This window comes from Corythoichthys intestinalis, chromosome 8, assembly GCF_030265065.1.
Source record: "Corythoichthys intestinalis isolate RoL2023-P3 chromosome 8, ASM3026506v1, whole genome shotgun sequence".
Lineage (NCBI taxonomy): Eukaryota > Metazoa > Chordata > Actinopteri > Syngnathiformes > Syngnathidae > Corythoichthys > Corythoichthys intestinalis.
The window spans coordinates 53,268,884-53,293,626 of record NC_080402.1 but is presented as its reverse complement, the minus strand read 5'-3'; the positions used below and the strand labels follow the sequence as shown (position 1 = coordinate 53,293,626).

The 24,743-nt window shown below is 43.5% G+C and overlaps 1 long non-coding RNA gene and 1 other non-coding gene across 2 annotated transcripts; both read right to left on the bottom strand.

Annotated features, from left to right (window-relative positions):
• Positions 1 to 5,005: 5,005 nt before the first annotated feature.
• On the bottom strand, positions 5,006 to 9,854 carry LOC130920556 (uncharacterized). Its single transcript, XR_009064175.1, has 3 exons — positions 9,400 to 9,854; positions 9,069 to 9,204; positions 5,006 to 8,837 (listed from the first exon to the last, which is right to left on the bottom strand). It is a non-coding gene; the product is annotated as an uncharacterized LOC130920556 (long non-coding RNA).
• Positions 9,855 to 14,298: 4,444 nt separating this feature from the next.
• Positions 14,299 to 14,385, bottom strand: trnar-ucu (transfer RNA arginine (anticodon UCU)). The gene is given in 2 exon segments: positions 14,299 to 14,334; positions 14,349 to 14,385. It is a non-coding gene; the product is annotated as a tRNA-Arg (tRNA).
• Between the last annotated feature and the right edge of the window lie 10,358 nt (positions 14,386 to 24,743).

Here is a 24,743-nt window from a genome sequence, read left to right as displayed (position 1 = left end):
CTTTTAAATTGTCAACTCTTTCAGAGGCCCTTTTGTGACGTTCACACTCATCTATATTTGTGAGTATTGTAGACGACTGGCTTTCACGTGCTAATTACATCGATTTTGTAAGCTTTGAACTAAGCTATCACCCTCATGGAAGAGTACCAAGTCAAGGTATGACAACCTGTATTCTTTACACCAAAATGTTTTACATTATTATATTTTAGAGATCTGTATAGATTGAAAAGTGATGTCAACAAACAATAAACACAAATTTATAATTGAAAACCAATGTTTTTTTTAGGTCACATTTTCAAGATCTGCTACTGCTGGTGCCTGCTGCCTGTGGACACGAAGCCCATTTTTCAAATAGCAAAAACATTTTTATTTCATTTTTCATTTTTTCCTTTTATTTCATGTTTTGACGGCTGACCATTGCCATCCATTTTTTCTGCTGCTCTTGTTCTTTGGGAAAAAATGCTTCACAACCAACCATCACAGGCCACTGATCTATAAAATGTTAGGTGTAAACAACGAACCATGACACCAATTTCACCAACTGTTCAATAAAAAATGTTTTTCTTTATCAAAGGGTAATAAGTTGCTATTGTTATGCCTTACACCATGTTACAGAAATTAATACAATTTTGTTCCTGTCTTTTAATCATTTAATTTGTGTTGTGGTCCAAACTAAATGAAAAATGCCTCTAAAAAGGTACAGGTTTGGTTTTGCTAAAATTAGAGGCTATATTCAAAATTTGAGTTAAGCGGGATTATTTGTTAAATGTAATTTCTTTGTGTTTCAGTTCAAACTAAGTCTATAAAATAAAAAGGAAAATGTACACACATACACTGTTTATAAACATTAGAAAGTAAAACAGTAAAGAAAAGTGGAAAATAGAATTTAAAAGTCGTGACCTCCAACTTTTTGGGAAACAAAAGTTTTTATATGTCAACGTGACGAAACAAACTAGGATGTGCCATTTAGAACTTGGGAACAAATTATGTTATACATGGTGTTATCTTTAATATATTACCACAGGTAGGTGAATCAAGGAAATCTAGACATTCTCTGGGAAAACAGTATTCTTGTTTTGAAAAAAGAAAAACTAAATCATCTTGCATTTCAATGTAAAAGTCGATTTCTCGTGCAAATCCTAACACAAACATGAAACGTTCACTCCACATGGGAAAGTTCCCTTCTGCGTAACAGTTTACATAGTTTTCAGTTGTCTCCTTACCCCTCCAAATGTGAAGCTAGCATTTAAATATATGTTATAATGTATTGACATAATCAAACTAGTAGATACGCGATTTTATCCATTTTCCCATAAATGTCGCAATTACCGCTGTCAGTTCCATTGAAAACCACTGCAGCGCTGCTTGTGCTTGGAACTACCCACACCCTATGGAGGACCAAAGCTGCCAAAATTCAAAATAAAAATAAAAGTAAATCAATCAATAAAAAGCAAAATAAAAACGAAAATAAATACAAAAATAAGAAATATGATACAAAAAATAAATATAAATACAAAAATAAATTTGGAAATAAGTAGCTAATTAAATAAAAGTAGAAATAAAAATGAATATATATACAAAAATAAGAAATTACATAAAAAATGTAAGAATAAATACAAAAATAAATGTGGAAATAAATACAAAAATAAATATATTGATTGAAATAAATGTCAGTCAATTAGTGGTGGGACTCGATTAAAATTTTTAATCGAGTTAATTACAGGGTTCTCGTGTTCTCAATAAAAAAAGCCTTTTTGAGCTTAACAACAAATTTATTACTGTTAATATGTAATGTCATCAGCATACAATTGGTCAAAGTGCTCATACAGCTATTCAGGTTTAAAGTGTTTCAGGCACCCGGATTATTTATGTTCTTTGAAGACATTTTTCTTTAGATAGTTACTGTTTTTTTAACTGTATACATAACTACTTTTCAGTAGTTACAAGATAAAACTATGAGGCATAAAATATTGCCAAATATTTTCTTTCAAATAGTGAAACGTAAACACTGATAATTAAACTGCAAGAAAATAAAGTGCAACACTTCAACATTAAGTTATTCAACAATCCGTACCAATTGTTGTGACTTTTCGTTCAATCTCCCAGGACTCAGCTACCGAAAAAAAACTGGTCTGCACAGTTTACTGTTTAGCGTCTGTCGTTGGCTTTTTGCACAGAACGAAAGACGCCAAATGCCATTCATTGTTGACGACTTGTATTGTATGTGCGGTCACTCCGAGATAGTTAGAATTGCTCAAGAAAGTCCAGTGGTCCCGTGTCAAACCAACATACTCGACAGACTTCAATCGGTCTTCTTTGGCCTGCTTTTCGTCATCGAATAGCAGCTTGCACAAGCACCGGCCGAGGCAGCCCGCCGGGTGCAACCGTGACCGCCAAGCCGTAGTGTTGTATCGGTCGCGAACGATTCGTTCTTTTTGAACGAATTGTTTTGGTGAACGAGACCGAACTAATCATCATCTGCACTGATTCGTTCTATGAAGGTGGTGCTTGTTCGCTGCGTGGGAGGGCGTTGAGCAAGCGGCAGCGTCTTCTGACATCGCACACGACCAATCAGACGCCAGCCTCATCGCGGGCAGGGGAGGGAGCGGAAACAGAATCAGGGCGTTTGTCACTCACGTCCACGTGTGGCCAATAAGCAGCCAGCGTGCAGGCAGGGGGGCAAGACTGAGTTTTGTCACTTCCCGTTCAGTGACTCGGTCCTCCGGTTCCTGACCTAGCTTGCTGCTAACTTGATTTTCCAGTAATGACTATGCGGTGAACGAATCAGAAAATGAAAGGAAATGACTTTGTCACATATTTGTTAACGTGGAGCCTATCAAATGCTGCTCAAACAGACAAAAACACCACACAAATCTAGCGAGCATAGTTTGGTGTACTACTTTTCTCAACAGACTCGGGACTACCTATGATGACGACATACTATCAAATTTACAGTAATTTAAAACACGGGTAGCTACGAGGCAAGCAAAGGGGGCAGAGAACTGTCACTATATAGAGGCTTCATGGCAGCGATATTTACCTCATATGTGCACAGAAAAAAATAATATTTAATATGATCACCATAATACTGATTTGTAATGAAACTGTATATACATGTCAATTTTTTCCGTGTTTTTTTTTTTTTTTTCGTGTCAGAGTGTGTTGGGTGTTGGTTGGTTTGACAAATTATGTCAATCCGTCCATCATGTGCTACTCAAGCGCCCAAAACAACGCACGCGTTCACGGTAGATGTCGCAATATGTCTACATTTTTCTTAACAGACTAATGAGAGTAGAAAGGCGACATCGTAAAGAGCTAACAATTATTTCTCGTCAGCATTTGACGATCTGAGATGCGGGGACGACAGGGGAGCTGACCGGATTATTTTATTTATTAATACCAGTGCAAAAAAACAATATGATCACCATAATACTGATTAGCAATGAAACTGTATATACATGTAATTTTTTTCCGAGTGTTTTTTTTTTTTTTTTTCGTGTCAGGTGTTGGTTGGTTTGACAAATTATGTCAATCCGTCCATCATGTGCTACTCAAGCGCCCAAAAACAAAGCACGCGGACACGGGAGATGTCGCAATATGTCTACATTTTTCTTAACAGACTAATGAGAGTAGAAAGGCGACATCGTAAAGAGCAAACAATTATTTCTCGTCAGCATTTGACGATCTGAGATGCGGGGACGACAGGGGAGCTGACCGATTATTTTATTTATTAATACCAGTGCAAAAATTCAACACGATCATCTTAATACTAAAAAACAAAAATACAACAGAGCGAGATGTAAATATGATGTGTTGGTCGTTCCATATTCAGAAATTAAACTTTCGATGTATTTTTATTTTCGTGACAGCAAACATGCTGTATATGTGATTGTATGTGTGATCAAGAACCTGCTAAAGAAAGTCCATGCGCCCCCGCCCCCTACTCCCCTCACAAAAGGAAAATGTTTAACCGTGTCCTAAATCGAAATGCAAGCACGAGCCATGACTTTGAGCCCATAGAACTAGGACAGACGACGCGGAAGTTCTCCCTCGCTTTTGCAGCAGCAGGAGGGAGACGAGGCTGTCTGTGAAAGCAGAATGATACCGCCTGTCACTCATTTCTGAAACTACGACAAGTGGTGCCTGTGTGCAAGAGAGGGAGGGACCAAGCAATGTCACTTCCCGTTCAGTTATACTGCGAAGCGGTCTTTGGTGATTCGTTCGGCAACGTCACTTCCCGTTCAGTAACCGAACGATTCGTTTGGGCGGGGAGGGAGATGAGGGGGGCGAACGATTCGTTGAACGATTTGTTTGAACGAATCTTTTTACTGAACGAACCGGAATGGATTCGTTTACTCAAGTGAACGACAAATCTCGTCACTACCAAGCCGACCGCGCCAGAACCCTCGCCGCCGCCGCGCCCTGGTTAAAGGGCGGGCGGGAAGAGGGGGACGAGGAAGGCGCGCGGCCGCGTCGGCAGCTTGCACAAAACAATGCTCTTGTCCATTGTCCCATCAGGATGCGTTTTATAGGGGAAAACTAGCCCCTAACTGTCCAAATAAAATGTCGCCTCCCATCACTGCTGCTGTTAGCGTTTGTTTGTGTGCGTCAGATATACCGGCGTACCAGAAACACATGAGTAGGAAGGTTCCGCATGTGGACAAATGGAACTGAAACAATTAATTGCGTTAAAATTTTTAACGCGTTAAAAGCTTTATAATTAATTAATCGAAATTAATGCGTTAAAGTCCCAGCCTTACAATCAATAAATAAAAACGCTTTGCCATATATTTACTTATTTCATTGTCAGTGCCAACGTTCAAGTGGAAATGTTATTCAAATGAGGGGGCAGTACTACATGTGTTGAACTATTCACCCATTGCTCGATCGACATGCCAGTTCAGTGATCCTCTCGATCGACGAAGTAATGTCTGCCTTCCTGCTGCTTGCTTGCTTCGTAAAATAATGGGACGAGACGAGAAGGTCGGAATCCAAGCGGCTACGGGATGCTGGCAATCGGTTGGATGAGGACAAGGTACGTATTGAATTGGTAATTTGGTGTGTGTTTTTTTAAAAAACTTTTTACTTAAGTCCAGTTGAGGTATGTTGAATCTATATATAATCTTCCATAAGCTAATACCTTGCATTGGGTCTCAGGAAGGGGAGGCAAGGTGGGACATGGATAAAGCTGCTAACAACATTAAACTCACAAGGAATAGTTTAGCGTTAGCGCAATTTAGTGAAGCAAAATTCACACATTCAAGTTCGTGTGGTGCTCCGGGAGACTGTTTGCACCGGCTGGTGTCTCGTTTAATGCTTTCATAGCTAATCTATTATACCATTTTGCCGTTGTCATCTATTTTCTTCTAGATACTTCTGAGGAAGGTTGGGGTGTCGTACCTCAACAATAAGACATCTCTCGTCCTCACTTATCTACGTGCTTTTTTTTTTTTTTTTTTTTTAACCCTAAAGCTCCCCGAAGACGCAATAAATTTACATTTCAGGGAATGCTGATGGTGAGCAGTTGGCCAGTATTAGGGGAAAAAGTTACTGACCTTAAGTGGCTCATGTTGGTGTCCAGTGGACAATTTTTTTTGATGAACGAGTTAGTTGTGCTGGAAGTCCTTTTTTGTACATCAATTGCCTGTTTATCATTTGTATTGTATTACACTGGTCATCAATAAAATATTACTTTGCAGAAAAACAATCATTGCCTTTATTATTTCTTCACATTATTGAGGTACTGTCACATCAACGACAACCAACATTCTATGCTGTCATTTAAAACAAGTCCAAATATTTGACGCAGGATGGATAGTCTCGTTGTAGACATTCAATACATTAGAAAATTCTGACATCTGCTGAATTTCTTCAGGAGTCGAGGCCTGTCGCAGCTGCACTTCTGGGACTGACATCGACATGGGGGTGATGACCATGTGGATCATCACATAAAACTGCAAATATGTAATTTAAAGTTGAACCAACTAGTCCTAAAACATAACTAAACATGCACACATCGTATATGGCAAATTTAGTTATTGATTAGCCTCATCTGTATGTGCCTAGCCCTAGACTGTGAAAGTGTTAGCATTTATATAATTTTATTTAACTTTTTTGGTCAGGGATATTTCATGCTTTTATTGTTTTTTTTTTTTTTAATGTTATGTTTTTGATTAGAAATGTGCACTTTACATGATCCCTTTTGAAGTTGAACTTGTTAAGCCATTTTCAAAGAGCCAACAAGCAAAGAGGGCGTGCCACACCTCATAATTTGATTTTGATGGGTAAAATTTCAATCATCTCCCAGAAGTGGCAACTAAAACTATATCAACATTTCTGCAATAACAGACAATGTGTTGCAGGGCCCAGAATTTTTTTTTTCTTAATTCTGAGACATAAAATTTTAGGGTTTCTTATTTTTGCAAGCCATAAACATCAACATTTAACTCATTGGCTGCCATTGACAGCGCTTGACATCCAATCAATTTTTGACTGGGAGAGGCTGGCAGCGAAAGCACTCCAAATCTAAATTAATTAGATTCCTAGCACATTATAAATAATAAAAGCATGAAATATTTAAACTTAATTTAAAATGGTCTATATTATACTGTATATGGGTTTATCTTTCCAAAATGGGTGAAAAAAATATGGTCTTAATTTATTTTTGTACTTCCTTCCGAGTCCCCCAATATAGAGCTTTAATATGCCTTTGACTGTTGGGGGCTGGCACAGAATATCATCTACGGCAGGGGTCCCCAAACTTTTTCCTGTGAGGGCCACATAACCCTTCTCTTCTCTGATGAGGGGCCGGGGTCAGTTTGTAACAGAAAAAGTGTGACGATTGCAGGAGTGCCTAAATGTAAAAATGTATTGTTTTTCAGAAAGCCACAATCAAATAACCCTTTCTGGATTCTTCACGGAACCAAAGTAAATAAAATAAAAATGATATAATATAGTAGAATATAATATAATTAGGGCTGTCAAACGATTAAAAATTTTAAGCGAGTTAATCACAGCTTAAAAATTAATCGTAATTAATCGCAAATTCAAACATCTCTAAAATATGCCTTATTTTTCTGTAAATTATTGTTGGAATGGAAAGATAAGACACAAGACGGATATATACATTCAACATACTGTACATAAGTACTGTATTTGTTTATTATAACAATAAATCAACAAGATGGCATTAACATTAATATTCTGTCAAAGCAATCCCTGGGTAGAAAGACTTGTAGTTCTTAAAAGATAGATTTTAGTACAAATTATAGAAATTTTATGTTAAAACCCCTCTTAATGTTTTCGTTTTAATAAAATTGGTAAAATTTTCAATCAAAAAAATTAACTAGTAGCTCACCATTGTTGATGTCAAGAATTACACAATGCTCATGGTGCATAAAATCAGTCGCACCCAAGCGCCAGCAGAGGGAGACAAAAAACACAAGTAACAAGTGGACATGACACTGCTGTCATTTTAATCTGTTTGAACGGGGCATATGCGTTAATTGCGTCAAATATTTTAACGTGATTAATGAAAAAAATTAATTACTGCCCGTTAACGCGATAACTTTGACAGCCCTTAATATAATATAATATAATATAATATATTATAATATAATCAGGGGTGCACATATTTTTTTTGCCCAGGTTCTCAGAGGAGGACCTGGAGATGTGACTTGGTCCTCATTGAGCTTGAGAGCCGACCCACCTGATGCGATAAATTTATGACAAGCTTTACTTAGAGCCAATTAACTTTGATTAATTATATTAACAGTTAATGCTTGATTAACATCAACTGGCACAACAAAATTGCCATCACTTTGAAGTGAAATGTAAAGAAATAAACATAAAAGCACCAATTCAAAATAAAGGGCATTATGCGGCTCCCACATTAACTCCAAGCCTTTTTAAAAGTGGGATGTCCTCCTCATAAGACCTCATTGAACGTGCATGTTTAGCTTTGTAAAATGCGAGCAAAAACACGTTTGTCAGTGCATATCGCTGTTCATTACCTTTATTCCGCCCTATTCCGCCACATGTCCATAGGGCGAGTGGGGTCCTGTTTGACATCGATAGTTTGCTTAATTGCCACATGCTCTCTGTTTTTTTCGTGCTTTTCAAAATTTGGATGGCTGAAATTCTTTGACCCTACATAAAATGCGTTGCTCTAATCGGCGACATTGGGATTCTCACGGCACATTTCCGTGCGAGCATCATTCGCTTCTAGCCATGGTACCTCCTGTAGCCACTTTTCAGCAAAAGTCCTTTTTTTCGGTAGCTCCGGTGACGTCTCTGTCGTCTGTCTGTCTTTTGACGGGGGTGGGGGAACACGGAAGTAATTACTCAGTGTGGCCTGCCTCATCGACATTTTGAGAAGTTATTTTCTCGTGTCCGCCGCAAATAGAGTGGTCAGCCATCGGTACGCAAAAGCGTATGGAAGCCGTTGAGGGCCAGCGCGTTTGTCTACGTCCAGTACGCATGTGCGGACCACTTATGTGCACCTCTGAATATAATATAATATAATATAATATAATATAATATAATAATACTGTATTAATTAAACAGATAATAACCAAATAACCATTGCTCAGTTCTTCACAGAAAAAAGCCAGGACATAAATAACTCTATTGGGAAAAAAAAAAAAAAAAATTTTTTTTTTTTTTACATTTTTTTTTTTTTTTTGTTCAGGGGGCCGGACCAAATGTGGCTGCGGGCCGTATCCGGCCCGCGGGCCGTAGTTTGGGGACCCCTGATCTACGGCGAACAGTTTGTAGTTGTAGTGTGCGGACAATTCCCAGTGGATCCAGACGTGTCATGGATTCTTGCACACGAAGTCCTCCATGAAAAAAAAGGAAAACAAGTTGCAATTTAAAAAGTTGCATTGCATAAAAGCTGAAGAAGTAATTTCTAGTGTTTAAACAGGACTTGAAATAACAAAATGGTTTAACCCTGATGGCAAAGTCATGATTCGGCTTGTTATTTTTTTAACACAAATATTTCCTCTTGACACTTCATTTGAATGAATGAAACTATAGTCCAAGTCAAATTATTAATGACATTCACTTACTCTGAACCTTTGTACGTCGGAACCTGAGACGTCCTTGCATCATTCTGAACCCAGAATTTGGATGAGATCCTGGGATCCCTGTAATCACCCAGCATCCAACGTTGCGATGTCAGTGGAATTATTCAAGTCAGAGACTCTAAAAACAATCTTATGGTGAGCAGGAATATCGTTTGCTTTCATGAGAACTTAGTTGTAACTTCTGCTAAGCTACACTGGAGCAGTTACAAGTAGCTTTGATACCAGTAGCAGTCAGATATATATAGAGAGTGCAGCATGCCATACGAATAACCAAGTTTTCATTTTAAAATATGCCACTGTCATACAAACTCACCTTATACCATGCTTTGACATTCGGCGGTGGATAATGCATATTCTCTCACTTCTCACCAAGTAGGACTACTAAACTAGGTCGGCTGTTTCCCTGACTTTCAGACCCACGTTCTGTCATCTGTGGCAGGCATGGCTAGTAGATTTCAGAAATCGAATGTCGATCAACCAATAAGCGAATAGTTCAACCCATGGCACCCTTAGGAACGCCCCCTCATTTGAATTACATTTCCACTTGCAAGTTGGCGCTGACAATGAAATAAGTAAATATAAGGCAAAGCGCTTTTATTTATTGATTGACATTTATTTCAATCAATATATTTATTTTTGCATTTATTTCCAAATTTATTTTTGTATTTATTCTTACATTTTAATGTAATTTCTTATTTTTGTATATATATTCATTTTTATTTTTACTTTTATATAATTAGCTATTTATTTCCATATTTATTTTTGGATTTATTTTTAGTTTTTGTATCTTAATTCTTATTTTGTATTTATAGTCGTTTATATTTGGCCTTTTATTGATTTATTTTTAATTACTTTTATTTTTAATTTTGGCAGCTTTGGTCCTCCATAACACCCTAAAGCACAGGTGCCAAACCGATTCCAGAAAGGGCCTAGTGGGTGCAGGTTTGCTTTCCAACCAATGAAGAGGCCACCTTTTCACCAATTAGATCTTTTAGATGTGTAATCAGTTAAACTTTGTCAGGTGCTGCTTGTTTCAGCAAGAAGTTAATTGGTTAAACTCTCTGCGCGTTATCGGTTGGAACAAAATCCAGCACCCACTAGGCCCTTTCTGGAATCGGTTTGACACCTGTGACAGGAACAACGTGACCACCTGCGGCGACATCAGAGAGTGTCGCAACTCTCTTTATACGGCTCTGCAAGAAATGAAATGGTGAGAACGCTATAGACCCCAATCACCAACGTCACACAATCACGTGATCGCTGTATTGTGCCGCCATATTGTCCGTCATTGTGTGTCTGTATTGTCAATGGTAGTAGTTTCTAAAGGTGTATTCACTTGCAAATTATGGAAGCCCCGGTGCTTTCAGACGCTGTAAACTCATTGGAAGAGTTGCATAAAAGCCGTTATTTGGAAAAGCTTCGGTCGATCCAGTCGCCACATCCATATTTGATGCCCAAACCGATGTTTCCTCCCGTCCGGTCCCGTCCCGTGCGTCAGAGCTCGTCCTGAGATCACAAAATTTCCAATCATACTCCAGTTTATGTCACGATGAAGAGTCTGGTACCCAAAATCGGCATCGGCCCAAATATAAACCGACATTTGGTCAGCTGAGCGTCACCGTTGTCACGATTGTAAAATGAAACTTGATCGACAACGGGCCTGTGTGTGCCGAAAAATAGCTGCCCCGCGTGAAATCTCCCCCCTGACGGGAGCGCTTATTTATAACTCTTGATTGACGTGAAAACATCAAATGTTTTCATGGACGCATTACAGTAATGCATTTACGACTGTAAGATCAGTTTTAAATGATTAAATTACACAAAATATTAGTACTGTATTTTAGTAACAAATCGTGGACTGAGCCACATAACCATCTTTGAACAGAAATGTATTAGTCTACAGGTTGTCACGACCATATTCCAATGACAATCACACAGGTATGACATTTATTAGTTCAAGCAGAGTAAAATAATACACGGTACAAGAAAGTTATTTCCGTGTGGGCACTCCCGTCAGGGGGGACATTTCACGCAGGGCGGCTATTTTCCGGCACAACACCTGTTGTTGCGCTCACCTTCTTGCTGCGCGACCGTGGCGACGAGCTTCGCAGTCTCCGTCTGATGATGTCTCGTGTTGGCATCATATTGATGTTTTCGCCGCTGTCTGACGGCTGTCGACACAAACGCATCATGGACCGCGATAAACAAACCGTGCTGCTTTAGAGATTTGCCCTTTTAACAATGGGCACACAGCAACTTCTAAAATGACCGTTTATCTTCTCTGTTACTGCAACCAACCGCCAGACATGCCTTCACCATTTTGATTAATCAGTCAGATCAATCAATGTTAACGATTGTCAGGAAGGTTTTTGGGTTCGTTTACTAGGCGGTGATTCCTTAGACAAGCAGAAAAACACACAGTAATAGGAGGAATGTACGTAGCGGTAATATGTAAACACGACGAGCTGACGGACAATATGGCGGAACCAGTCGGGGGGGTGGAGTTGTGACGTCACGTGATTGGGGTCTATTGGCTGCCATTCCAAAGAATGAACCTCGACTATTTCTCGTTCGCAGGCGCCATAAGATCTTAAAATAATTCTCAGTAAGATCTAAAATAATTCTCAGTATTGTATCACTTTATGTATGAACACTTTATACGACCATTATATTTTAGAAAGGGATGTTGTGTCATCATATTGTATTTGATAAAACTTTTTGCAGTCAGAATTATAGTCAAAATGACATCTTTGACTGGAATTCTTAGTTTTTACTTGAGAAATTATTTGCTTTTGCAAACATTATTTGCTTTTGGGGGTCTGCAAGCATCGAGCCGTGACAACCGCACTGGAAAAATGTGAAATCGTGGATATTATTGAGTTACTTGTAATACGGGAGTTCGCCAGTAGATGGTAGGCATGTCGTTTAGATATGTAATTGTGCATTACTCCTTGACAAAAAGAGAGACCGTTGTTGTTGAGATTCACTTGGCAAGACGTTAGTAAAGTGCCAACTTGTTGTAAATAGTCGAATCGTTTCGAAATATAATTCTAATTCACATAATAAGGCTATTTAAGACTTTTTTTTTTTCTAAATCCTGTAGTAAGCACTTTAAACTAACTTTGACTGTTTTCATGCATTAATTATTACTAGTTATTCTGCCTTTTGGTACATTTTACAGCAGGGTTTTTGTGCTGTATCCTTGCCAATTCAACATGGCTGCACGACGTCTCAGGCTGACGCCTTCCTTTTCATTTTGTGCTTATATGATTCCTGGACAAGATTTGTCCGTAAGTATGGATGTGTAAAATAATGTACATAATCTGTAATTGCGAGGAATGTTATAGTTTTTATAGAAGACGTTTTTTGTGTATGTTTAGGGAACTTGTGTAGCGTGCTAAGCTAACGTTGTTGGTAATGCTACGTAGTGTATTATTTTTTTGTAGTTTTACGACGGTCTAATGAGGATAATGGTTTGAGGCCATTCTATGAATAAATCAGAACAAAAAGAAAGAAGTCTGATTATTAAAGCGTCGTTAACTAGCTGTCTAGCTTGGGAAAAAGTAGACGCTTCGAAGTGAGGACAGCATGGTAGTGTTTGTATTTCATTGTATCATTTATGTATTTTGTTATTTCTGTTTTAAATGATTTATGAGTATTTTCCTTTCCTGCTGTTTTTGTTTTCTTTTTCAAAGCCCTTTGGCCCATATATGTTGTTGTAAAATATGCAAACCAACAACTAAATGACAATGAAGAAAACATTGTAACCAACAATGTGTATATTACAAGGTTTACAAAGTTTGATCTCAACATTGGTAGGGACAGCATAACCTGCATGAACACTTTTTGCTGGAGACCGGACATTAATAAGACCAAAAAGGTTAGGTGAAGGGGGTTGAGGGCTAAATTTCTAACGAATATGAACCTAATTAATTGATAGGCTAAATGATCAATGCAAAAAAAAAAAAATATTGACTTATAATAACTTTCATGTGTATTGGTTTATGTGATACACCATTCCATTCAAACCTTTGTATTCAAAAACTAGTCAAGCTAAAGAAACATTTTGAAAACTTCCAGAATACATGTCCAAATTTTATTAGCTAATTTAAATTGCAATATTTGAGCATAACTTCAATCATATTAACATACACAATAAAAACAAACATGTTTGTAAGCTATTTACTATCCAGTATATAAACATATACATATATATACAATATAAACATTTGTCTTAACCACTCAACATTTGTCGAAATAAATAAATATAACTGGGGAAAAAATTCTTACTCTGGGGATAACAAAGAATAAATAGAAATGGAGTCTTCCTTCAGTTAAAACACTACTTTTGTCCAAAAGCACAGCCAAAACCTACGCCCTTGGTATATTAAAACACTACTTTTGTCCAAAAGCACAGCCAAAACCTACGCCATTGGTATATTAAAACATTTAAAACAAATCCAAGGCCGCAATACAAAATGGAGAAAGTTAGTTGGAAACATTTCAAACAGATTTGGAAACATATTTACATAATATTACATCATAGTTGACACTACTGTGCCAGCAAAGTGGAGGTGCTTTTTCACTTTTTCCATCCCAGTTGTGTTTTTTTGCAGCACAAGTGCCTCATGGTTCTTTTTCCGCTTGTTGTACCTAATGAACAGAATGTGCATAGATTTTAGTATTAAGTATATGGTATTATGGGAGTAATTCAAAAGACATCTTTGACTGGTATTCTTAGTTTTTTTCCTGGGAAATTATTTGCTTTTGCCAACATTATTTGCTTTTAGGGGTCTGCAAGCGTCGTCCCGGGACAACCGCACTGGAAAAATGTGATATAGTGGGTATGATTGAGTTACTTGTAATACGGGACTTCGCCAGTAGATGGTGTGCATGTCATTTAGATGTGTTATTGTTTGTGCATTACTCCTTGACTAAAAAAGAGAACGTTGATGTTGAGAGTCACTTGGCAGGACATTAGTAAAGTTGTTAAAACCATAAAGGTATCATGTGCAACACTCGGTCACTATAACAAAAAACATCCGGCTTTACCCACCAACAAAACCTGCCAGAGCCATATCACTCAATGTAGTTCCGTGGGTCCATTATGCAAATACACATAAAGTATTAGGCATGAACGTCATTGGTATTAGGAAACTTTTCTAGCAGAAGACAAAATGTTGTGTCGTTGATCAAAAAAAAACAAAAAATGCGACTCCGGTGGGACTCGAACCCACAACCTTTGAATCTCTTCACAACCGCTAGAAGTCCAATGCGCTATCCATTGCGCCACGGAGCCACCTGTTGCACGTAGCAGCAGCTTTTCTTTTTGAATGGCATCACCACACCTAGACACAGCCTCTGGTGGTGGTAATGACAGTTTTGGATGCATGTTGATACTACATGACCCTCGTCTTCATACTAGTACTGTATGTCAAAGCCAATCGCGTTTCGAGTTGAAGCCTTCCCAGCAACGACCGATAGCCGAGCTGCATTCCGGCACAGATTTGGAGTCGAAATAGTTCAAGTCAAGGCGTTTTTATGAATCCCATTCTCCAAATAATGTAGACTTTCACAAACGACAAGAACTCAATGAGAAGACGATGTGGGTGTGACACCAGTTGGAATCGAACCAGCAACAGGCTGAACAAAGGTGACTTGCAATCACGTTTTTTGTTTGTTTGTTTAATTGAATCTTCAAAGTGTCATGAAATGCGGGAACAAGTGACTTTTAAACAGAGGTGTGTGAGAAGCCAAAAAAGTTGACTCAAGTAAGAGGAGTGTTACTTCAAAATAATTTCACAAAAGTAAAAGTAGTCATCCGAAATATGTACTCAAGTACAAGTAAAAAAGTATTTGGTGGAAAGAACATTGTAACTGTTTAAGATGGTGGATTTTTTTTTTAAACAACGGTTGTTCTGCCCTACATTTCACGATGTGCATTTTTCTTTCATGCTTTTATTTTTGACAGCCGTGTGACAGGAAGGAAGTACTGAGGCGGCCATTGTTGTAGTCTTTTCGTCAGTCCGGAGCTGGGCAGCATTGTTTATTGTCCTCACGTTATTCTAACCTTGTCGAGTTGTTTGCGCCTTCGAAGGCATTGTCTGTAAGTATAACATTTTTCATATATAGTTATTTGGCGATGTTTTTGTCATATTTGAAGCGTTTTGACCACTTTGTAAACAGCTGTTGCATGCGTCTTTTGCATAGTACAATGTTTAAATAATAAATTTGTATTTAACTCTATGAAATAAGTATTTCATACATTACCAACTAGTAAATATTTCGGCTCTTAGTTCTTTTTTAAGAACCCCTCCTGTTCTCCACTCATTACCGGAAGTAACTGCACCTGTTTGAACTTTTTACCTGTATAAAAGACACCTGTTCACATGCTCAAACAAACAAACTCCAACCTCTCCACAATGGCCAAGACCAAAGAGCTGTGTAAGGACATCAGGGATAAAATAATAGACCTGCACAAGGCTGGGATGGGCTACAGGAAAATAAGCAAGCAGCTTGGTGAGAAGGTAACAACTGTTGGAGCGATTATTAGAAAATGGAAGAAGTTCAAGTTGACGGTCAATCTGCCTCGTTCTGGGGCTCCATGCAAGATCTCACCTCGTGGGGCATCACTGATCATGAGGAAGGTGAGGGATCAGCCCAGAACTACACGGCAGGACTTGGTCAATGACCTTAAGAGAGCTTGAACCACAGTCTTGATGAAAACCATCGGAAACACATTACGCCGTCATGGATTAAAATCCTACAGCGCACGCAAGTTCCCGCTGCTGAAGCCAGTGCATGTCCAGACACGTTTGAAGTTTGCCACTGACCATCTGGATGATCCAGAGGAGCAATGGGAGAAGGTCATGTGGTTGGATGAGACCAAAATTGAACTTTTTGGTCTAAATTCGGCTCGTCGTGTTTGGAAGAAAAAGAAGGATGACTACAACCCCAAGAACACCATCCCAACCGTGAATCATGGAGGAGGAAACATCATTTTTTGGGGCTGCTTCTCTGCCAAGGGTACAGGACGACTGCACCGTATTGTGGGGAGGATGGATGGGGCTATGTATCGCCAGATCTTGGCTGACAACCTCCTTCCTTCAGTGAGAGCCCTGAAGATGGGTCGTGGCTGGGTCTTCCAGCATGACAACGACCCAAAGCACACAGCCAAGGCAACTAAAGAGTGGCTCCGTGAGAAGCATCTTAAGGTCCTGGAGTGGCCTAGCCAGTCACTAGATCTGAACCCGAAAGAAACCAAGCTGTACCAAATATTAAGTTCGATTTTTGTGATGTATCAAATACTTATTTCTTGCAATTAAATGCAAATTTATTATTTAAAAATCATACAACGTGATTTTCTGTTTTTTTTGCATTAGATTCCGTCCCTCTGTCACGCCTGGGTGAGGGTTGTCATGTGTTGGTATTTTCTCTTCCTGCCTTATTTTGAAGAATCACTCACCCTTCCTGCCGTCTCACCTGTCACTGATTATGATTACCTATTGTTCCCACCTGTGCCCCATTCCTCATGTGCTTAAATTGTTTGTCACTCCCTAGTCTTGTGCCAAAGTGTCTTCGTCCTTCGACTTCACTACAGCCCATATTCATAGTCCAAGACATTCTACGTTGTGAGTTTATTCATAGTATTCAACAGTTTGTCTTTTATGCTTAATGCAAAGTCCTTTGTTATGGTATTCTACTCCAGTGCGTTTTTTGCCTGGCTCTCTTGTTTCCCGTTTGTACCATTTTATTTCATAGCTTGTTATTTCCTCCTTCTGGAGCGCCCTCAGTTTGTTACTGCTTCTGATTATTTGTGTTCATTAAAAGACTGAATTCTGCATTTGAGTCCACTCCATTCCGTCCAAGTGTGACATTACACTTTGGCCATAATGGACTCGGCGGAATTCGCCAAGCTTTGCGCTTCGCTCCAGGGCCACGACAACAGACTCAACCGTCAGGAGCAGTTCCAGACGGCCATGGCCACCCAGTTGATCCAGCTCACAGCTCAACTGACCGACCTGGCGAGTAGGCTTCAGCCCTTCACTTCACCTCCTGCTGCAGCTGCTGTCCCCTCGCCAGCTTTTTCCACTCACTCTGGGGGAGGTCCTCGGTTGCCGCCACCTCAGCATTTCTCTGGAGAGGCTGGTACCAGTAAAACATTCATTACTGATTGTACGCTACGTTTTGACTGTTCTCCGGGCGAGTTCAGCTCGGACCGAGCTAAAATCGCGTACATGGTCACTCACATGATTGACCGAGCCCGGGCATGGGCGATGGCTGAGTGGGAGCGCGACTCTCCAATTTGTTACTCACTCACTGTTTTCAGAGAAGCCCTAATCAGGACGTTCGACCCTGTCTGCACCGAACGGGCTCGAGCGCGGGAACTGGGAAACTTAATGCAAGGCAGCCGCTCAGTCAATGACTATGCCATCCAGTTCCGCACCCTGGCCGCAGGAAGCGGTTGGGGGCACATGGCTCTCTACGACGCCTTTCTGAAGGGGCTTTCCGTTCCTATCCGGGAGCAGCTCATTCCCCTGGATCTACCAGATGACCTCGACTCCCTCATTTCATTAGCCATTCGAACAGACCATCGCGTGCAGGAGCTCCAGAGGGTCCGACCAAACCACTCCGAGAGGCCCCCTCCCCGGACATCTGAGCGTCCCGAGATGCGTCACCCTTCTCTGCATCATGCCGCACTGCAACCAGTAGACGTCGAGCCCATGCAGCTAGGGCCAACTGGTCTTTCCAAAGAGGAGCGCAAGCGCCGCCAACTAGAGAGAAGGTGCTTCTACTGCGGGGCCTCAGGACACCTTGTAGCTGCCTGTCCCTCTCGCCCCGACCAACCAGGTGAACCACGACGTACCCCGGAGAGTACACCCCGCTCGACCACCGATATCCAGGTAACGCACGGGGCCAGGACCCACACATTCCGGTCCCTCATAGACTCTGGAGCAGATGAAAGCCTAATGCCTTGGGGTGTGTGTAAACTTTTGGGACTGCAGGCGCTTCCACTTGAGCGACCTCTAGTGGCCAGGTCCCTTGATGGCACAAAGTTGTTTACGATTACCCATACTACCGAACCAGTTGAGGTTGGGGTACAAGGACACACCGAAACTATGAGCTTCCACCTGTTCTCAACATCGACTCAGACTGTGGTGCTGGGGTTCTCTTGGTTGTGTAAACATTGCCCGCAAATTGAATGGAGAACTGGGACAATTGTGGGCTGGGGTAGTGACTGTGCAAGGAACTGTGGGAGGGTGTTTAGTAAGGTGGCTAGGAAGGTTGATATTAATAACATGTCTATTTCTACCTCCTCAGGACCAGCGATCGACTTGAGCACAGTCCCCGCTTGTTACCACCACCTAAGCCAGGTCTTCTGTAAGACCAGTGCCATGTCATTACCTCCTCACAGACCTTATGATTGTGCCATCAACCTCGTCCCTGGGTCCACTATCCCCAGGGGACGGCTCTACTCGATCTCTGGTCCCGAGAGACAAGCCATGAAGGATTACATCCAGTCCTCGTTAAAGGCGGGTTTAATCCGCCCTTCTTCCTCTGCTGCTGGGGCAGGTTTTTTCTTTGTGTGGAAGAAGGATGGAGGCTTGCGTCAGTGTATTGATTATCGCCAGCTCAATGATATCACGATTAAGAACCGTTATCCACTCCCGTTAATGTCATCAGTTTTCGATCAGTTGCAACAAGCCAAGGTGTTCACAAAGCTTGATTTAAGGAATGCTTATCACCTAGTTAGGATACGGGAGGGGGACGAGTGGAAGACGGCTTTTAACACTCCAGACGGTCATTATGAATACCTTATGATGCCGTTTGGTCTTACCAACGCCCCTGCTTTCTTTCAGGCATTGATTAATGATGTCCTACGTTAATTTTTAGACCGCTTTGTATTTGTTTATTTAGATGATATTCTGATCTATTCACCTGACCTAGCCACCCACCAGCAGCATGTAGCCACAGTACTTGAAAGACTTTTAGCCAACCGACTGTACGTTAAGGCAGAGAAAAGCCAATTCCACGCCGACACCATCTCCTTCCTGGGCTTTATCATAGCCCCTGGAAGGGTTCAGATGGATCCGGCTAAAATCAGCGCTGTGGTTAACTGGCCAACCCTCGATAGCCGCAAGAAGGTCCAGCAATTCCTGGGATTTGCTAACTTCTACAGGCGGTTTATCCGAGGCTTCAGCGCAATAGCAGCTCCCCTCCATGCTCTCACTTCTCCACAGGTGCGGTTCTCGTGGACCCCTGAGACAGAGGCCGCCTTCCAGACCCTAAAGACCAGTTTCACCACAGCACCAATACTGAACTTGCCTGATCGCCTACGCCAGTTTGTGGTGGAGGTTGACGCTTCCAATGACGGCGTTTGGGCCATCCTCTCACAGCGCTCTGAACAGGATGGAAAGTTTCATCCCTGCGCCTTTCTTTCACGGAAACTCTCCAAAGCTGAGCGGAACTATGACGTGGGAGACCGAGAGTTATTGGCTGTGAAGACGGCTTTGGAGGAGTGGCGTCACTGGTTGGAGGGGGCGGAGCAACCTTTTCTGGTCTGGACAGACCACAGGAACTTAGAATATCTCAAGACTGCCAAGAGACTAAATGCTCGTCAGGCCAGGTGGGCGCTCTTCTTTAACCGCTTTTTGTTTTCCATCTCTTACAGGCCGGGGTCCCAAAACAAGAAGGCTGATGCGCTCTCTCGCCTCTACGACCCCGAGCCTGTGGCCAAGGAGCCTGAACGCTTCCTACCACTGAACTGTGTGGTGGGGGCGGTGACTTGGCAAATAGAAAAGGAGGTTAAGCTGGCTAATGGGGGGGGCCCTTCACCACGGGGGTGTCCAGAGAACCGTTTGTTTGTCCCGATCGACTTACGCCCCCGGGTGTTAAAATGGGCTCACCCCTCGCCGCTTTCCTGTCATCCAGGAGTTCGGTGGACAATGCACGCCATCTCCTGGAGGTTCTGGTGGCCGGGCATGGAACCGGAGGTCCGGGAGTACATTAAGGCATGCTCGTTCTGCGCCCAGAACAAGAACTCGAACCGCCCACGCATGGGACTGCTACAGCCGCTGCCCATCCCCTCCAGGCCTTGGGCAGAAATCTCCATGGACTTTGTCACAGGACTCCCGGTCTCACAAGGCAACAACACAATCCTCACAGTGGTCGACAGATTCTCGAAGATGGGTCGCTTTATCGCTCTACCAGCCCTACCCTCCGCAAAAGATACAGCTGAGATCATGATGCGACAGGTGTTTCGAGTTCATGGGTTCCCCAAAGATATTGTCTCTGACCGGGGGCCATAGTTCGTGTCGCGGTTCTGGGGGGCCTTCTGCAAATTGATCGGTGCCAAGCCTCACTTCTGGGTATCATCCCGAATCCAACGGCCAGACCGAGCGCCTGAACCAGCAGTTGGAAACCGGCCTCCGGTGCCTGGTGTCCCAGAACCAATCGACATGGAGCAACCACCTGTTCTGGGTCGAGTTCGCCCATAACACGCTGCCCACCTCAGCTACGGGTATGTCACCATTCAAGTGTGTGTTTGGCTATGACCCTCCAGTTTTCACCGTCCAGGAGCCGGAGGTCTCAGTCCCCTCCGCCCACGCCTTGGTCCGGAGATGCCGGCGCATCTGGGAGGCTGCGCGTCTGGTCCTTGCTCATCAGGGGGACCGAATGAAGAGGATGGCTGACCGTCGACGACGCCCGGCGCCATCCTACCAGCCGGGGCAGCGGGTCTGGCTCAGCGCTCGGGACCTCCCCCTTCGAGCCTCGTCCAAGAAGCTGGCACCCCGCTTTGTTGGACCATTCCCCATCTCCAGAGTGGTGGGACCAGCAGCCGTCCGACTGCGCCTTCCTCGCAGCCTTCGGATCCACCCCACATTCCACGTGAGTCAGGTGAAACCTGTGGTGGAGAGTGCTGTCCTGCCGACTCCGCCCCCGCCACCCCCGATGGAGATTGACGGTGGCCCCGCCTACAAGGTCAAGCGGCTATTGGCGGTCCGGTCCAGGGGCAGGGGACGACAGTATCTCGTCGATTGGGAAGGATACGGCCCCGAAGAGAGACAGTGGGTTCCTTCCCGCTTTATTCTTTGCCCTAGCCTCATCAAAGACTTCCACAGAGCCCATCCTGAGCTGCCTGGCCCGTCTGGGATCCGGTCCTAGAGGGGGGGGTTCTGTCACGCCTGGGTGAGGGTTGTCATGTGTTGGTATTTTCTCTTCCTGCCTTATTTTGAAGAATCACTCACCCTTCCTGCCGTCTCACCTGTCACTGATTATGATTACCTATTGTTCCCACCTGTGCCCCATTCCTCATGTGCTTAAATTGTTTGTCACTCCCTAGTCTTGTGCCAAAGTGTCTTCGTCCTTCGTCTTCACTACAGCCCATATTCATAGTCCAAGACATTCTACGTTGTGAGTTTATTCATAGTATTCAACAGTTTGTTTTTTATGCTTAATGCAAAGTCCTTTGTTATAGTATTCTACTCCAGTGCGTTTTTTGCCTGGCTCTCTTGTTTCCCGTTTGTACCATTTTGTTTCATAGCTTGTTATTTCCTCCTCCTGGAGCACCCTCAGTTTGTTAATGCTTCTGATTATTTGTGTTCATTAAAAGACTGAATTCTGCATTTGAGTCCGCTCCATTCCGTCCAAGTGTGACACCCTCACAGTTCAAGAGAACTTATGATACAAATTACTGACCTTTACATGCTTTGCAAGTGGGAAAACCAGCAAAATCGGCAGTGTATCAAATACTTGTTCTCCCCACTGTTTATAGCATATTGATTGTCAAACCTATCCATCATTTTCGTTCTGTACATTTTATTTCTTTTAGTTTCACCTGGGTTCATTTTTGGATGTGACCATACCATACCATCATCTTCCGCTTGCCCTGAGGTTGGGTTGCGGGGGCAGCAGTTTTAGCAGAGAAGCCCAGACTTCCCTCTCCCCAGCCACTTCAACCAGCTCCTCCGGCGGGATCCCAAGGCGTTCCCAGACCAGCCGAGAGACATAGTCTCTCCAGCGTGTCCTGGGTCTTCCCCGGGGCCTCCTGCCGGTGCGACATGCCCGGAATACCTCTCCAGGGAGGCGTCCAGGAAGCATCCTAACCAGATGCCCGAGCCACCTCAGCTGGCTCCTCTCAACGAGGAGGAGTAGCGGCTTGACGCCGAGTCCCTCCTGGATAACCGAGCTTCTCACCCTATCTCTAAGGGAGAGCCCGGACACCCTGCAGAGAAACTCATTTCGGCCGCTTGTATCCGGGATCTTGTTCTTTCAGTCACGACCCACAGCTCGTGACCATAGGTGAGGGTAGGAACGTAGATCGGCCGGTAAATCGAGAGCTTCGCCTTTTGGCTCAGCTCCTTCTTCACCACAACGGACCGCTGCAGAGTCCGCATCACTGCAGACGCTGCACCGATCCGCCTGTCAATCTCCCGCTCCCTCCTACCCTCACTCGTGAACAAGACCCCAAGATACTTGAACTCCTCCATTTGGGGCAGGATCTCATCCCTGACCCGGAGGGGGCATGCCACCCTTTTCCGGCTGAGGACCATGGTCTCGGATTTGGAGGTGCTGACCTTCATCCCAAACACTTCACACTCGGCTGCGAACCGCCCCAGTGAGAGTTGGAGGTCACGGCTTGATGAAGCCAACAGCACCACATCATCCGCAAAAAGCAGAGATGCAATGCTGAGGCCACCAAACCGGACACCTTCAACGCTTCGGCTGCGCCTAGAAATTCTGTCCATAAAAATTATGAACAGAATCGGTGACAAAGGGCAGCCTTGGCGGAGTCCAATCCTCACTGGGAACGAATTCGACTTACTGTCGGCAATGCGGACCAGACTCTGACACCGGTCGTACAGGGACCGAACAACCCAAGGGGCTCGGTACCCCGTACTCCTGGAGCTCCCCCCCACAGGACTCCCTGAGGCACACGGTCGAACAGCTTTTCCAGATCCACAAAACACATGTATACTGGTTGGGCGAACTCTTATGCACCCTCGAGAATCCTGCCGAGGGTGTAGAGCTGTTCCACGGCTAGGACGAAAACCACACTACTCCTCCTGAATCCGAAATTTGACTTCCAGACGGACCCTCCTCTCCAGTACCCCTGAATAGACTTTAACGGGGAGGCTGAGGAGTGTGATCCCTCTATAAATGGAACACACCCTCCGGTCCCCCTTCTTAAAAATGGGGACCACCATCCCCGTCTGCCAATCCAGAGGCACTGTCCCCGATGTCCACGCGATGTTGCAGAGGCGTGTCAGCCACGACAACCCTACAACATCAAGAGCCTTTAGGAAATCCGGGCGGATCTCATCGTCCCGCGGGGCCTTGCCACTGAGGAGCTTTCCAACCACCTCAGTGACTTCAACCTCAGAGATCGGAGAGCCCACCTCAGAGTCCCCAGACTTTGCTCCCTCAAAGGAAGGTGTGTCGGTGGAATTGAGGAGGTCTTCGAAGGATTCTCCCCACCAACTCACAACGTCCCGAGTCGAGGTCAGCAGCGCCCCATCTTCACTATACACAGTGTTAATGGTGCGCTGCTTTCCTCTCCTCAGACGCTGGATGGTGGACCAGAATTTCCTCGAAAGCCTCCTGAAGTCGTTTTCCAAGGCCTCCCCAAACTCCTCCCACGTCCGGGTTTCTGCCTCAGCGACTGCCGAAGCTGCAGTATGCTTGGCCAGCCGGTACCTGCCAGCTGCCGCCAGAGTCTTACAGGCCAAAAAGGCCCGGTAGGCCTCCTTCTTCAGCTTGATGGCATCCCTTACCGCTGGTGTCCACCTGCGGGTTCGGGGATTGCCGCCACGACAGGCACCAACTACTGTACGGCCAAAGCTCGGATCGGCATCAACAATGGAGGTGCGGAACTTGGTCCACTCGGACTCAATTTCCCCCACCTCCCCCAGGACAAGGGAGAAGTTCTGCCAGAGGTGGGTGTTGAAGCTCTTTCTGACAGGGGATTCTGCCAGACGTTCCCAGCAGACCCTCACAATACGTTTGGGCCTGCCAGGTCTGGCCAGCATTTTCCCCTTCCACCAGAGCCAACACACCACCAGGTGGTGATCAGTTGACAGCTCCGGCCCTCTCTTCACCCAAGTGTCCAAAACATGCGGCAGCAAGTTCGATGACACGATTACAAAGTCGATCATCAAACTGCGGCCTAGGGTGTCCTGGTGCTAAGTGCACGTATGGACACCCCTATGCTTGAACATGGTGTTCGTTATGGACAAACCGTGATGAGCACAGAAGTCCAATAACAGAACACCACTCGGGTTCTGATCGGGGGAGGGGGGGGGGCGTTCCTCCCAATCATTCGTTTGGATGTGACAGTGCATCTAAATAAAAGCACCTGGAGCTTGGATGCTACTTCCTGACTCCCGCATTCATTTTGAATGGAGTTTGGACACAAGTTTGCAGTTAGCCAATCACACACACACAAGGGGTGCAGTATAGTGAAAAGACGAGTTCGTAGCTGGCCTGAGCAACTCTACAGCAACGCCTAATAGTTAGTACTAGCGCTATGGGGAACAAATATGTTCGACCATCATCACAAAGCGATGCAATGTCAGATTTGGGCTCACAGTATACATGTTCATCACGATCTTCAAGACGTTCTGTTACCTTAGCTGCAGCACAAGCGAGCGCATTTGC